General features: G+C 61.0%; 1 protein-coding gene across 1 annotated transcript in view; it reads right to left on the bottom strand.

Moving 5' to 3' along the window:
* Crispld2 (cysteine rich secretory protein LCCL domain containing 2) overlaps window positions 1–11,832 on the bottom strand; it is a 48,974-nt gene extending 37,142 nt beyond the window's left edge. The window contains exon 1 of the mRNA XM_076837750.2: window positions 11,735–11,832. The gene's annotated coding sequence lies outside the window, so the exon portion shown is untranslated. The remainder of the gene's footprint in view (window positions 1–11,734) is intronic.
* Window positions 11,833–12,776: the final 944 nt, after the last annotated feature.

Raw genomic sequence — 12,776 nt, 5'->3', positions numbered from 1 at the left:
GGGCACGTAGCTCAGAGGCAGAGTGCTGGCCCAGCACGCAGGAGGCCCTGGGTTCAATCCCTAGCACAGCAAAAAAAACAAACAAAAACCCACTGTGTATCTGCATATACCAAATTCTGTATAATGTATGGATATATTACACATACACATTTGTGTGTCTGTATATGGATGCATGTGGTGTGTGTGTGTGTGAGAGAGAGAGAGAGAGACCCAAGACTGAATTCAGGGGTGACTTCTGGACAGAGGACAGGAACTAGGGGAAACAATACGAAAGGCTTATCTTTACCTTTAACATATATTTCTATTTTTCAAATCTCAAGCAAATATGGCAAAATGTCAGTGTATGCACACGTGCAGGGAGCTGGCCAAGGGCGCAGTGCGGCACCGTGATGAGCCCAGGGCGGCCCGGGTGGTGGCCTTTCTGTCCTTTGTGTGGGTCCATTTCTCTTGGTTTGAAGTTATTCCTCAACAAAATACAAGCTGCCAAGGCATGAAACAGCACGTGCTGTTTCCAAACGCACCCTTCCAGCATATTCTGACAGGTGCTGCCCTTCCTTCAGAAGCTGAGGGACTTCCCTGGCCCACAGGCCACCTCCTCAAGGTTCCAAGGGGAGTTATAAAGCCTGGGGTGGAGCTGGAGAGATGGCAGCCACCAGACATGGTGCAACCCTCGCAGCAGAAGAGGAAAGAAGAGGGAAGAAGAGGGGGACCGAGGCCTCTCCACGTCCTTCCTGGCCCAGGGGCAGCCCTGCCTTGGCCGAGGCGCTCAGGGCACTGTGCAGGTGGCACACCAGTAGCACAGGGTCGGGAATCAGCCTGGCCTGGCCAGCGAGCGCCCCAATCTGTGCCAGGGAGGGGACGAGGTCCAGTCTGGATGGCTCCTGGGTTCTGGCTGCAGGGAGCACTGAAGATTCTAAGTAGGAAAGAAAGGTCAGCAGGGCCAGCAGTGCTCCAGAGCCAGGGCCGCGCTGGGCACGTGGGAGCTCGCAGTGCTCACAGGCTCAAGTGCACCCAGATCCGCGTGCTACGGTCTAACCCCGGGGCCTCAGAATGTGACTGTATTTGGAGATAAAGCCTTTGAGGAGGCAATCGAGCTAAAGAGTCCTTAGGGTGGACCTGATCCAAGACGGCTGGAGAGGAGGACACAGATGCGGGCAGAGGAATGGTCCGCCAGGGCACAAGGGAGACCGTGTTGTCTGCAAGCCAGGAGAGGACTCAGGAGGAACCAGCCCTGCCCACACCTCAACCCTGGACTTGGGGCTCCCAGACCCGAGGAAATGAAGGCCACTGGTCTGCGGTGAGGGGCCCCACAGCCCTCGCAGACTAGGGCACATCAGATAATGAAGGGCTGGGGTCCAGATAGCCCCCAGCTGCTGAATGGAAAGAGGTGGGAGAGAGGCTGAGGAATTCAGAGGCTGAGACAAGATCCCAGAGGGACCTGTCTGTCAGAGCAACAGGTGCGTGGGCAAGTGGCCAGTCCACGGGGCTCTCTGCCCACACCGAGCCTCGCTGCCCAGACAGCTCAGCTGGAGGGGGGCCGAGGCTCTCCTGCCTTTTTCCTAGAGAAAATTGAGAAACTCACACTTTTTCCAACTGAGACACTCAACAGGCTGAGCTCCTGCCAGAGAGACTCAGGGCAAAGGGCTTCTGCCAGGGAGACCCACCCCCCACCAGTCCACATCATGTCCCCTCTGGGTCACCCAGAGGTTTGGCCTCGTGACTCCCATTCTACAGGTGTGGAGGCCAAGTCTGTGGGCTTAGGAGGCTGCCCAGGGTCATCCCACCGGCAGGCAGAACCTGGCACTGGGGCAGCGGGCGGCTCCGTCCAACCTCAGAGTCCACCCGTGCCCTCTGCTCAGTGCCCTCCTGCCCCCAGAAAATCCCAAGCCCCTCCACACACAGGGCGACTGAGTCTTGCCCTGCAGCTCTTCTCCGCCCCTTGGGAAGGCGGCTGGGCTCTGGGGAGCAGAGACACTGTCCTCCCAGGCCAAATGACAACTGTGTCAAGGAGAAGGTCCCCACTGCCACCTCTCAGGGAGACTTTACATTATGGCGACACTTCACCAGACACGTCCCTCACCAATGTGGGGCACCCACGCAGCCCCACCTGTGATGCGCGCTGACTCCTGTGCTGAGCTGACCTCTGACCCCAGCCATCGGGCTGCTGAGGCATCCTAGAGACAGCCGCGCGGCTCAGCTAGGCCTGGCATCCCCGGGCACTGCCAAACTCCAGCACCATTTCCAGAGAAGCCTCAACTTGTCCCCCTGGTGGCTTCCCAATAACTGGACGTGTCCACCGAGGACTGTGGCTCAAGACGGCCGACGGGCTCTCTGGAAGATTTTGTCCTCTGTTGCAGGAATTGCAAAACAGCAATCAGATCCCAAGCTGACGGCTCTGAGGTCCTCGAGAGGATGCCAGACGCTCGGGCACCTGGAGGGCCCAACAGAGCTGCCAGCCCCAGGGCCGATGTCAGACCCAGCAGGCAGACAGGAACCGCAGGGCCTCGGGCATGGCCCAGAGCTTTGCAGCCCACTGTGGCTCTTTAGGGACAGTGACTGCAGCCCCCCACCGGTTACAGCCACTGAGCCGAGTGTGCAGACACCAGCTGGTATTTGTGGAGCTGGGTGACCAGCTCAAGATGGCCCACTGCTTCCCACTTCCCACATACCTCTGCCGGGATACAGCCCTCCCCATCCCCCACAATCCGGCCAAGGCTCCCTGGACATGTGGGGGCCAGCAAATCCAGCAAGCATAGCACCCGGACTCAGGGGCCAGGGAGGGGAGGCGCTGCGTCGGGGCCTGGGCTGCGTTCACCGTGTTTCTGGGAGAGTCTGCCAGAAAGATGAGTCTCCGGCCTGGGCCGCCAGCCGGGCTCTGCTCCTGCACATGCTGTTCCCACAGCCCAGCCCATGACCCCGCGCCCCAGGCCCAGGCGGGCAGATCCGCTCCTGCTCGTCACTCCCCAGCTCAAGGGAGCCGCTTCCTGGAACCCTCCTGGGGCTTCATCATGCCGCAGACCTGCGCCCCCGTCCACCAGCCGCCCGGCGTCTGACAAGCCACAGTCGGATAAATATTTATGGAATGAATGTGCCCCCCTCCTGCCGGGGAGATCAGAGGGCCATATAAGGCCTACGTGTGACTTCGGCCTCCTCACTGACCGCAGGCTGGGCTCTCGGGGAGGAACCTGGGCTCAGTTCTTATCACAACCCGTCACCAGCTCTGTGGCCCTGGACGCAGTGTGCAGCCTCTCTGGGCCCAGTTTCCACCTGGGTAAGGTGGAGGGGAGGCCCAGGGCCTCGTCCTCCAGTCGCACGTTGTGTGGAGGCTCGACCAACAGCGCGGCCTGCGGTCCAGGGGCCATCCTCTCAGCCACTCCTTCACCTTTGCCTCAGCAAAATCCAGTTGCAGGTATCCTACTAAACGCCCAGTGCCGGGCGAAACTGACGCAGCCTTCCCCAAGCCTGGAACAGACCGCGCTGGGTCTGACCTCCGAGCCCTGGACACGCCTTCGCAGCTCTCTGAGGAGGTCGGTTCCAGGACGTGACCAGGCCTGGAGGAGCAGGTCCGCCCCTGGCCAGGAGCTTCTGGGCCAACGCCGAAGGGAGCTTGGGCCGAGGATGATGACCCAGGTCAGACACCAGGTCAGGCCGGGGTGTCCACCCGTCAGTCCTGGCGCTCGGCAGATGCCACCTGGACCAGAGGGGCCCAGTGTGAAGGACCCACTCTCAAAACAAACTGAAGCGCTGGCCTGTGTGGTCGCCAGTCCCCTTGGTGTAAACACCCCATCCAGCGAGAAGGCACTGAGGGAGGCTGGCAGAACCGCCAGAGTCCAGACAGCGGGCGAGGCCGCGTCCCTCCCACCAGGTATTCCTGTGACCGCTCCCCCTTGGAGGGACAGACTGACCGCCTCAGACTCAGATGACAGCAAGATGCAGTCAAACGCCAGAATAGGTTCTGAGCACTCACCGCCTTGGTTTTTCGTGTGGCTTACTGGCCGACAGGCTGGTGTCACCCGGCAGCCGGCGGTGGCTGTGCCGCTGGGCTTACTCCTTCTGTGGTACTCACCCCTGAGTGGCCCCTAGCCCCCAGCTGGACTCCAGCATCAGCCCTCGGGAGCCGGGTTGTCCACATGGTGAGCCCCAGCCAGTGACTGGCTCCCTGGACCCCCCAGTGAAGTTTGTGACCAGTCACGGGCCTACAGCCCCGGGCAAGGGGCCGCTCCATTCCAGCACCTTAAAGTTACCCTCTCCACAAACGGGTGGGGCGCTGCCATGAGCAGCTGTCCCAAGATGAGGACACCAAGGCTCTAGAAGGACAAGAAGCCTCTCAGGGTCAGCAGAGGCCTGCGGGTGTGCCTGTCCGCTCCTCGGGCTCCAGCACCTCCTGGCCTGGTCATCACGAGGTGGCTCCCAAACATCAGGGCACTGCTGACCTGCTGGCACACAGTGCGACCCATCCACAACGGTGGCTGACCCCGAAAGGCCCGGGGCTTCCCTGGACTCTGGTCCTTCTCAGAACTAATCAAGGAGAACTCAAAATCTGAGCAGGAGGCCAAGGACAGATCCAAGTCATGGCCACAAACCACCCAGAAATCCCAGGAATGAAGCCGTGGCTGGAAGGAGGGACTCCCCCCGCCCCAGCGCGTCTCGGCAGATCTGGGGCTGGGCAGAACGTCCCGTTACAACCCGGAGAACCAGACAGCGGGCGAGGCCGCCTCCCTCCTCCACCGGGTTTTCCTAAGCCATTGGACAGGAGGGGCCAGACCCCAGAGGTGACCGGCTGGCTCTCTCCCTGGCCTGCCACTCTGCCCCCCCAGGCTCCACACAACTAGGGGCGGCCAGCCGTCCACGGGCCGGCGGCCACGCCAGCCCACAAGCGCCTGTTTCCCCAGAGTCCTCTGCAGAGCCAGGTCCTCATGGGACTTCAGGAAGTAGGCATCAGGATGCTCAACGACTGGTTGGATGATGCTCAAAGCCGGTGACATCGCTATACTGTGCTGAGAAAGTACGTCCACTCCAGACAAGAGCAGAACAAACCTTACCTAACCTCCTCTGTGGGGAGAGACCAGGAAGCCAGGCGTGTTCCACACAAGCCAGGCAGATCACAGACAGACAGGACACACACGGGGCACGGCCCTCGGCCGATGCGTGGATGCTCCCCTGGAGACAGGTTCAGGGAACAGCAAAACTTGGGGTGAGGGCAGCAGCCATCATCTCCAAAAGGAAAGACCTGGCCCCAGAGGGCAGCATGGACCGAGCGGGCCTGGTCAGGCCTGCATTGGATCCCAGCCCCTGCCCCATACTGAGGGCTGCCCAGGGGGCAGGGGTCTGCAGCCCTTGGGGCCTCCAGGCCCCCACAAAGGGCAGCTGGGCACAGTGCTCTTGAGGGTCCAGCAGGGGGAGGGGCTCCACCATCCCTCCTCCCTCTAGGAGCTCGGGGCCTGCGCTGTCCCTGCTCCAGGTGACAGGGCTGTGCTCACCAGCTCCCCTGTGAGATCCACAGGGTGATGGGGGCTCCAGCAGGGGAGGCGGAACTGGGGAAGCCCCTCCACACTGCTGTGCAGGTGAAGAGCCCGGGACACCCTCGGGGCCCTGGGGCCCTGCAAGTGAGCAAGACAGAGCCTGTGCCGGGGATGGCAGGAGATGGTGAGCATGCCACGGGGCTGCTGGGCGGTCAGGGCCACTCTGGCTGGAGTGGACGGGTGGGCCACCGACATCTTGAGGAAGGGGAACGAGCAGGAGTACTGCTGGGTGGTCGGGTCGATGTGTGTGGCACAGACGAGGCACAAAGACAGGGGCTCAGGAGAGGAAGGGGTCACGGCAGCCGGGCTGGGTGTGTGGGCCGTGATTTTATTCTGATGTAAAGAGGGGCCTGCAAGGGAGAGAAGCCGGAGGGGACAGGCCTGACTTACTCTTTGAAGGCCCCTTCGCATGCGATGACCCAGACAAACCTCACAACACACTGCACAGGAGCCTGACGCCAATGACCGACGTGCACAGGTCCGTTTATGCCAAGTTCAAAGCCAGGCAAAACCAGCTCTGCCATTGCGAGTCCACACACATATCTACCCAGGGGGTGTGGGGACATGGGGGCCGGGATTCTGAGGACGGATCTCTGCAGAGTCATCTTTGAGAAGATCCCCTGACATCACATGAATGACTGTGGGCTCCTCTCCAGCAATGTTCAACTGCAATAACAAGCTGCTTTTTAAAAAGTTTGAAGCCCTCTAACTCTGCCTGAAGAAGGGCGGCCATGTGTGTGAGGGGCGCGGGGAGAAGGCCACTGGCCTGCCCTGCAGAGGTCTGAGCCGTGACAGGTTCCAGGTCTGGTTCCAGGCAGCCCTTCAGAGTGAACTCTGGAGGCAGGAGCCCAGATAAAGGCCTGCCAGGGCTCCCACTTGGACCAGCACAGACTCCCACAGAGGCCCGGGTCATCCCCAGTCTGAGAGGCACTTTGTCCCGGTGGCCAAGGCCCTGCTGAGAATATCTGCCGCGTCCGGCTGCCCGGCCTCGAAGATCCCAGAATAAACGGTGTGTTCAGCGCGGTGCGCTGGGGGGAGAACAGACGTGCTGTGTTGGGAGCTGGCTGGGGCGGAGCACCTGGGGCAGGGTGCAGCCGATCCGCCTCCTCGCAGCTGTCCTGGAGGCCCCAGGGTGCACTCACCCTTGAGGGCTGGTTTTGAGGGGTTATAACGGTGCACGGAGCAGGCTGCCGGGACCCCCAGGACTCAGGCCTGCACACGGAGGGCCACCCGCTGGCGCACCTTCAGGGAAAGGGCTAGGAACGCGCTGGCGACTGGCTCTTGTCTTGTTTTCTCCTCTGGTGCTGGGACCAGACCCAGGGCCTCCCACACGCTCCCCTCATGCTCTGCCACTGAACTACACCCGGCCTGGCTGCTGGCTCCGGAAGGTAGCCGTTCCGCAGCCACAGAGCCACTCGCCCCACTGCTGCAATGCTATTTCTTTTTGGTCACATCAGACCCTGTCACGAGAACCTTCCTTCAGCTTCCCCCCTGCCCTGACCAGCCAGTCCCTCCACACCCCTCCTCTGTGCCAGGGCCCAGGGTTCTCCTTTGCCAGCTTTCCAGGACCGTGGGCCTCACACCTGAGCCTGTCCAAGCACCAGCCGCCCCGCAGGTTCTGGCTCAGAGGGCCTGGGTGGCCGCTTGGAGAAGCACTGCTCAGACCGCCACAGCCCGTCTCCTCCCTGACCTCCTGCACCTTGATCCCGGTTCCCGGATCCCAACCCTGCATGGCCCCCTCCCAAGCTTCTCTCCCCTCCCAAACATCTACCTGTACCAGCAAATGTTTTGCATTTTTTTTTTTAAATCAGTTTGCTCTTGAGGTTCCAAAATATTTGCTTCAAAAAGGTCAGTTTCTCCCCTACCACTCGTGGAGAACCTCGTCCTGCGGCCTTGAAGGAGTGAGCCAAACCCAAGAAAAGCAGGACAAGGCCCTGCTCCCGGCTGGGCGCCAGGAGGGCCCAGGCTCTGGGTTGTAAAGGGGGGTCAGGGTTGGGAGGGCGTAGGCACAGATGGCCCCACCCCAGGCAAGCCTCCGGGTGAGCAGAGAGAACAGCCCCTGGTGCAGGGGTTTGCTGCAGGTCTGCACATGCTCAGTCACCTGGCGGGCCTGGGGATGGAGCCCCCCCACCCCCCACAGACTTCGTGGAACTAGCTCATTCCAGAGCAAACTGTCCTCGAATGCAGACGCTCCATGTCACTCTCCTGTGTGAGCTGCCCCCTGGGTGGTGCCCTCACCACCTCAGGCCTTGGCCACGAGGCCCCCCACCCGGTACACCCTGCCAGCTCCCCTCCGCCCGCTGGTCTCTCCCTGCTGGCAGAACGCCACCTCTTCCTTCTAGGAGCCCCTGAGCTCTTAGAGGTCAGTCTCAAGGTCAGCTGGCCACCAGCTCCCGATCGAGAGAACCCACGGGCTCCTTCCTGTCTGAAGGGACTGGGGGAGGGTCAGCTCCAGGCCCCCCGACTGTGTGCAAAATGGGAGCGCGATTCTGTTTCCTTCTGGAACACGGCCACGCTGCACGCAAGATGGGAGGCAGGCCAGAAACTCGGGCTGGAAACCTGGGATTTCATAATCTATAGTATTTAAAAAACAAGGGCCCAGAGGTTGCAAAATCCTTCATCAGGCTCTCTTCTCCTGATCCTGTGGTTTTGGGCTAAGCTGATGCCGCACTTGAGATAATCAAAGATAAATCTCCCTCGGGCTGGACCACGATGTCCCCACAGCCTCGAAAGGGGGGGTCTGCGCTCCCCAGCAGCACCTCAGACAGGACCCTGCCAGGGGCTGCCGGGACCCAGGTGTGGAACAGCCACCCTGCCCGCACCAGCCCCGGGCTTTCCCCACACCCGTGGCCAGGGACCAGAACGGGACCAGCAAGTCCCAAGTGGCCCAGCAAGTCCCCTCCGAGGCCTGCACGCAGGAGCAGTGAAGACTTGTGCCCACGGTGGAACTGCCTGTGTCATCAAGGTAGGGAAGCCTGGGTGGCCATCAGTGGAGGTGGGGACACACAGATGTGCACCAGCCATACGGTGGGACACTTTCAGCCACAGAAAAGGAACGATGCTGTGATGTGTAAACTGTAAGGGGGACGGCCACACCCCGGCACGTGGTCCCACCTGTGGGAAGTGTCCAGAACCAGCCACCGAGACAGAGGCAGACAGGGGCTGCCTGGGCTGGGGGAGGGGCTGGGGAGGGCTGCTCACAGCACAGGGTCCCTGATGGGATGACGAAAATGCCCTGGAATTAGACAGCAGTAGGGTCACCCAGCACTGCACATCTGGGAAAGCCACCGATGGCACAGCTCAAAGGGTAAAAGGGGAAGTTGTGTGCTCATGTGGATTTGTTGGTGGTGGTGCTGGGGGCTGAACCCAGGGGTGCTCTACCTCTGAGCCACATCCCAGCTCTTTTTTTAAAATTTACTTTATACCTTTATTTTGTTTTTATTTCTTTATGTGCTGCTGAGGATCGAACCCAGTGCCTCATGCACGCTAGGCGAGCGCCCTACCACTGAGCCACAGCCCCAGTCCCCCCAGCTCTTTTTTAAAATTTTATTTTGAGACAGGGTCTCACTAAGTTGCTGAGGCTGACCTTGAACTTGGGATCCTCATGCCTCAGCCTCCAGAGTAGCTGGGATTACGGGTGTGAAGCACCATGCCTGTCTGCTTTTGTGTATTTCACCGTAATAAAATATTTTTCAATTAAAAAGAAAAATATGCAGCTGTTACTGCCAAAGCCCCCGGTGTGCCTGACCCTGCCTGCTCTGGGGGAGAGCATGCTCCCTCTGGGACTTGGAAGGTGCTCCGGGTCTGCAGCCCGTGGAAGTCCGAGCATCTCCTGAGTTCAGTGGAGTGACATAAAGTCACGCCTGCCTTGTGTGTTCCCTTCTTGACAAGCCCTCAGCCCCTGACTGATGCTGGGTCTGCACATCTGTGACTGATCAAAAACCAGTGAGTTTGCAAAAAAAAAAAAAGCCTCCTGAGCTGGGAACAGCAGACACGGCGGCACCTCCCCACACAGCAGATTACGCTGGTGACAGAGAAGAGGGACGTTCCAGCCCCCTCAGGCCAAGGAGGTCGGCACTGGGGGGTCCCACCTCTAAAACACTCCAGGTGCAACCCACACAGGGCCAGATATCCCCTCTGGGGTGGAGGGGCTCTCCAGGGCCTTGCGCTCTTCTTCCCCAGCTCCAGACCTGGCTGGGGTGCCAACTCTCCTCTCCAGCCCCGTGGCAGGACTCTGGGAGACAGTATTGGTCCAGGTCCCGGGCGGGGCTCTCAGCGGGCAGAACCAGTGCCTGCTGGCAGAGCTGAGCCCAAGCCCCGTGTCATCGGAGCCCTTCCTGCCCCGCCCGAACCCGGGCCAGGGACCCAGAGCCCCGGCAATGCAGAGTACCCATCTGGCACCAGAAGCCTGGTCTCCTGGCAGGCTCTGCTATGGCAGCCAAGTGGCCTCTCCCTCCAGCACCTGGGCAGGGCCCAGCCGGGAGGGCCGCTCTCCCCCGCCCCGCCCGATTCATCCTGAGCCTCAGTGTGCTCCCCCCTCACAGGGCAGCCGGCGAGATCATTCCTGGAAACCTGGCCGTCTGGTCCACGTAAGAGCCGGGACAGTGCCAGCTGCCAGCACTGATTGTCACGACCCCTACTCTTACCCCTGAGGGGACTCTGAAAATCAGAGTCTCTCCCTTCCTGTGTCCTCCCTGGGCACCCATCCAGCTCTTTACCTGGCGCCCCTTTCAGACAAAGCACCTGTGGGAAGGTCAGGCTCAAGGGCCGAGTTAGCGGTGAGGCAGAGAAGTGCTGAAAGAGGCGGGACTGGGGGGCAGCTCAGCGGCAGAGCACTTGCCTGGCATGTGCAAGGCCCTGGGTTCCATGCCTAGACCCACAAAGGAAAGGAGGTAGAACCCAGGTCACGTGTGCAGGGTCTCAAGCCAGATCCCTCACACCCAGCTGGGCCTCCTGGGCAAACACTCACTTCGCTGACCCTTTGGTTCCTCAGTTGGGAGGTGGGGACCAAGAAGCCCACTGCCCAGGTGTGTGAGCAGGGTTGCTCATGTGGGCAGAGTGTGTGGATGGGCCTCGCCCGGCTCCTCAGCAACACAGCCCACACCTCCTGCCCCTTCCCCAGGTGCAAACAGCTAGGCCAGGCAGAAGCAGAACCGGTTCACACAACATAAAGACCCCGGGACATCCCCCTCAGGTGATCTGGGCTGGGGGCACGTCCCTGGTCTTGCTCTGTAGGAGCTGGTCACAGTCTAGATCCTAGACGGAAAAGACAGGCCCACCCCATCCCACCAGAGCAAGGAGGCCAAAGTCTCAGAGTGGAAATTCACGGTCCACTCCAGGGGCTGAGTGGACTGGGCATGCCCACAGCCCCACAGGCTTTCTCAGTCAGACCAGCAGCTCAGCTTTTGGTTGAAAGATGCCCAGTTCAAGCTGGACTGCAGTGAGTACACCTGGCTAAGCCCTTCCGAGCTCCTTCTCCAGCCAGCCCTTGGCAAGGAAGGCTCTGGGTCTGTACCACACAAGGGGTTGGTCCTGGCCCTCCCTGTGTGGCAGCCGACTCCCAGGACCCTAGAGCCACCCGACCAATTCTCCCCACGCAAGGAGTTATGCAGATGCCTACTCCAGCTAGAGGTCCAGAAATGTGTTCCCTGGAATTGCCGCACACCTGGACACACCCGCCCGAAGCTGTGGAGCAGAGAGTGCTGGGTTCCAGCTCTGGCTCTGCCTGGACAACTCACTTCAACTCTCTGACCTTCAGTGTCTTCATCTGAAATATGGAAAGAAGGCCACTTTGCAGATGTGCTGCAAATGAGGCCATAAGAGGCGTGGCCCTGAAAACTGTCAGGTAGAAGGCACCTGCCAATCACCCACCCTCCACATGTGGGTGGAACACTTTCCAATGCTTGCCACATCCACGTCAATGACGCCCATCCCGAACACCAGAGGCCACAAATGGTAGCGAACTGCACCAGGAAGGCAGAAGAGCATCCAGCCTCCCGGGAGCAGGGATCTGAGACCAGACAGAACGAGTCCTGGCCCCTCGGCTTCCTAGCTGTGAGCCCTGGGCAAGTGGCTTAGTCGTCGGGCCCCTGTTCCTTCGTCTGTAAAAGGGCATGCCTCAAAACAAGGCTCTGAGATGCAGACAGAGCTGCCCCAACATCAGGGAGAACAGACCTCAGCTTGCAAAAGGAGAGGATCTAAGTGACACTTACCTCCGCAGGCCTCCAATCAGCACCTCGTCTCTTGTGTCCAGCGGGCAGCGCGGGCGCAGAGAGCTCAGCGGGGCGGCAGCGGGTCGGGAACTCGCACTGGCCGAGAGGCGAGCGGGTGCCGCTGCCAGCGCGCAGCCTTTTGAAGGCTGTCAGCGAGCCCAGAGGCCACGCCCCCCGGTGACTGGCGACGCCGATTGGGCTGCTCAGGCCGGCCCCGCCCCCCGGACCCCCCCCCCCGCGTCCTTCCCCTTCCCCCGCCCCGCGGGCTCCGCGGGCGGAAGGCGGCGCGGGGGCCCGGGTGGGCGCGGGCCGGCAGCCAGCTTCCAGAGCTGGCGTAAGAGGAGAACGCGCGCAGTTTCCGCACCGGGACCATAAAAGTCGTTTTCATTGAGCGCTTACTACGCGCCCGGCGCAGTGCCAAGCACTTTCCGCCAGGGGGTTGCGAGTTTAATAAATCCCAGCTCTGCGCAGCTCAAGTGGAGAATGGGGTCAGGGGGGAGACCTCCCAGCACTGTCGCAAAGGAAACCCGAGGGGCGTGAGCTCTGCGCACAAGTCCGCAGCACACCGGCGCTGAGTTCATGCCCACCTTCTGCACGTCGTAGAAATCCGCGCTCAAGCTGCCCGGACACACGCGGCTCCAGGGGCAAATGAATAAACGGAGACGGGGGATGTTGTGGAGGGGACACTATGGAGGGCCCTGGCTGCAGCTGCACTTTCCCCTAACACCTGCTCACGGGAGTCCAGTGAGCTGCACACGCCCCCTTCCACAGGTCAAGTAGCAGGCTGGAGAGAGGGCCTGCGGCTGGGAAGGGAGCGGGAACAGGTGGAACCCTCGCTCCTTCGACGCCCACCTGTGCAGGGGTAGCCCTAGGGCAACCGAGAGTCGGAGGCGCCTTGGGAACACGTAACTCCGGGTCCTTTGCGGAGAAACTGAGGCGAGAAGAGCTGAGGACCTGCCTGCTCCCCTCTTGGTCAGGTAAAAGTGGACCTGGTGTGTAAACTGTGGTGCTGGCGCAGGCCCAGGACGGGGGCAGCCTTCCA

The sequence above is a fragment of the Callospermophilus lateralis genome, chromosome 18, assembly GCF_048772815.1.
Source record: "Callospermophilus lateralis isolate mCalLat2 chromosome 18, mCalLat2.hap1, whole genome shotgun sequence".
Classification (NCBI taxonomy): Eukaryota; Metazoa; Chordata; class Mammalia; order Rodentia; family Sciuridae; genus Callospermophilus; species Callospermophilus lateralis.
Note: the sequence above shows the minus strand (reverse complement) of the source record. Positions and strands in the feature narration are given on the sequence as shown.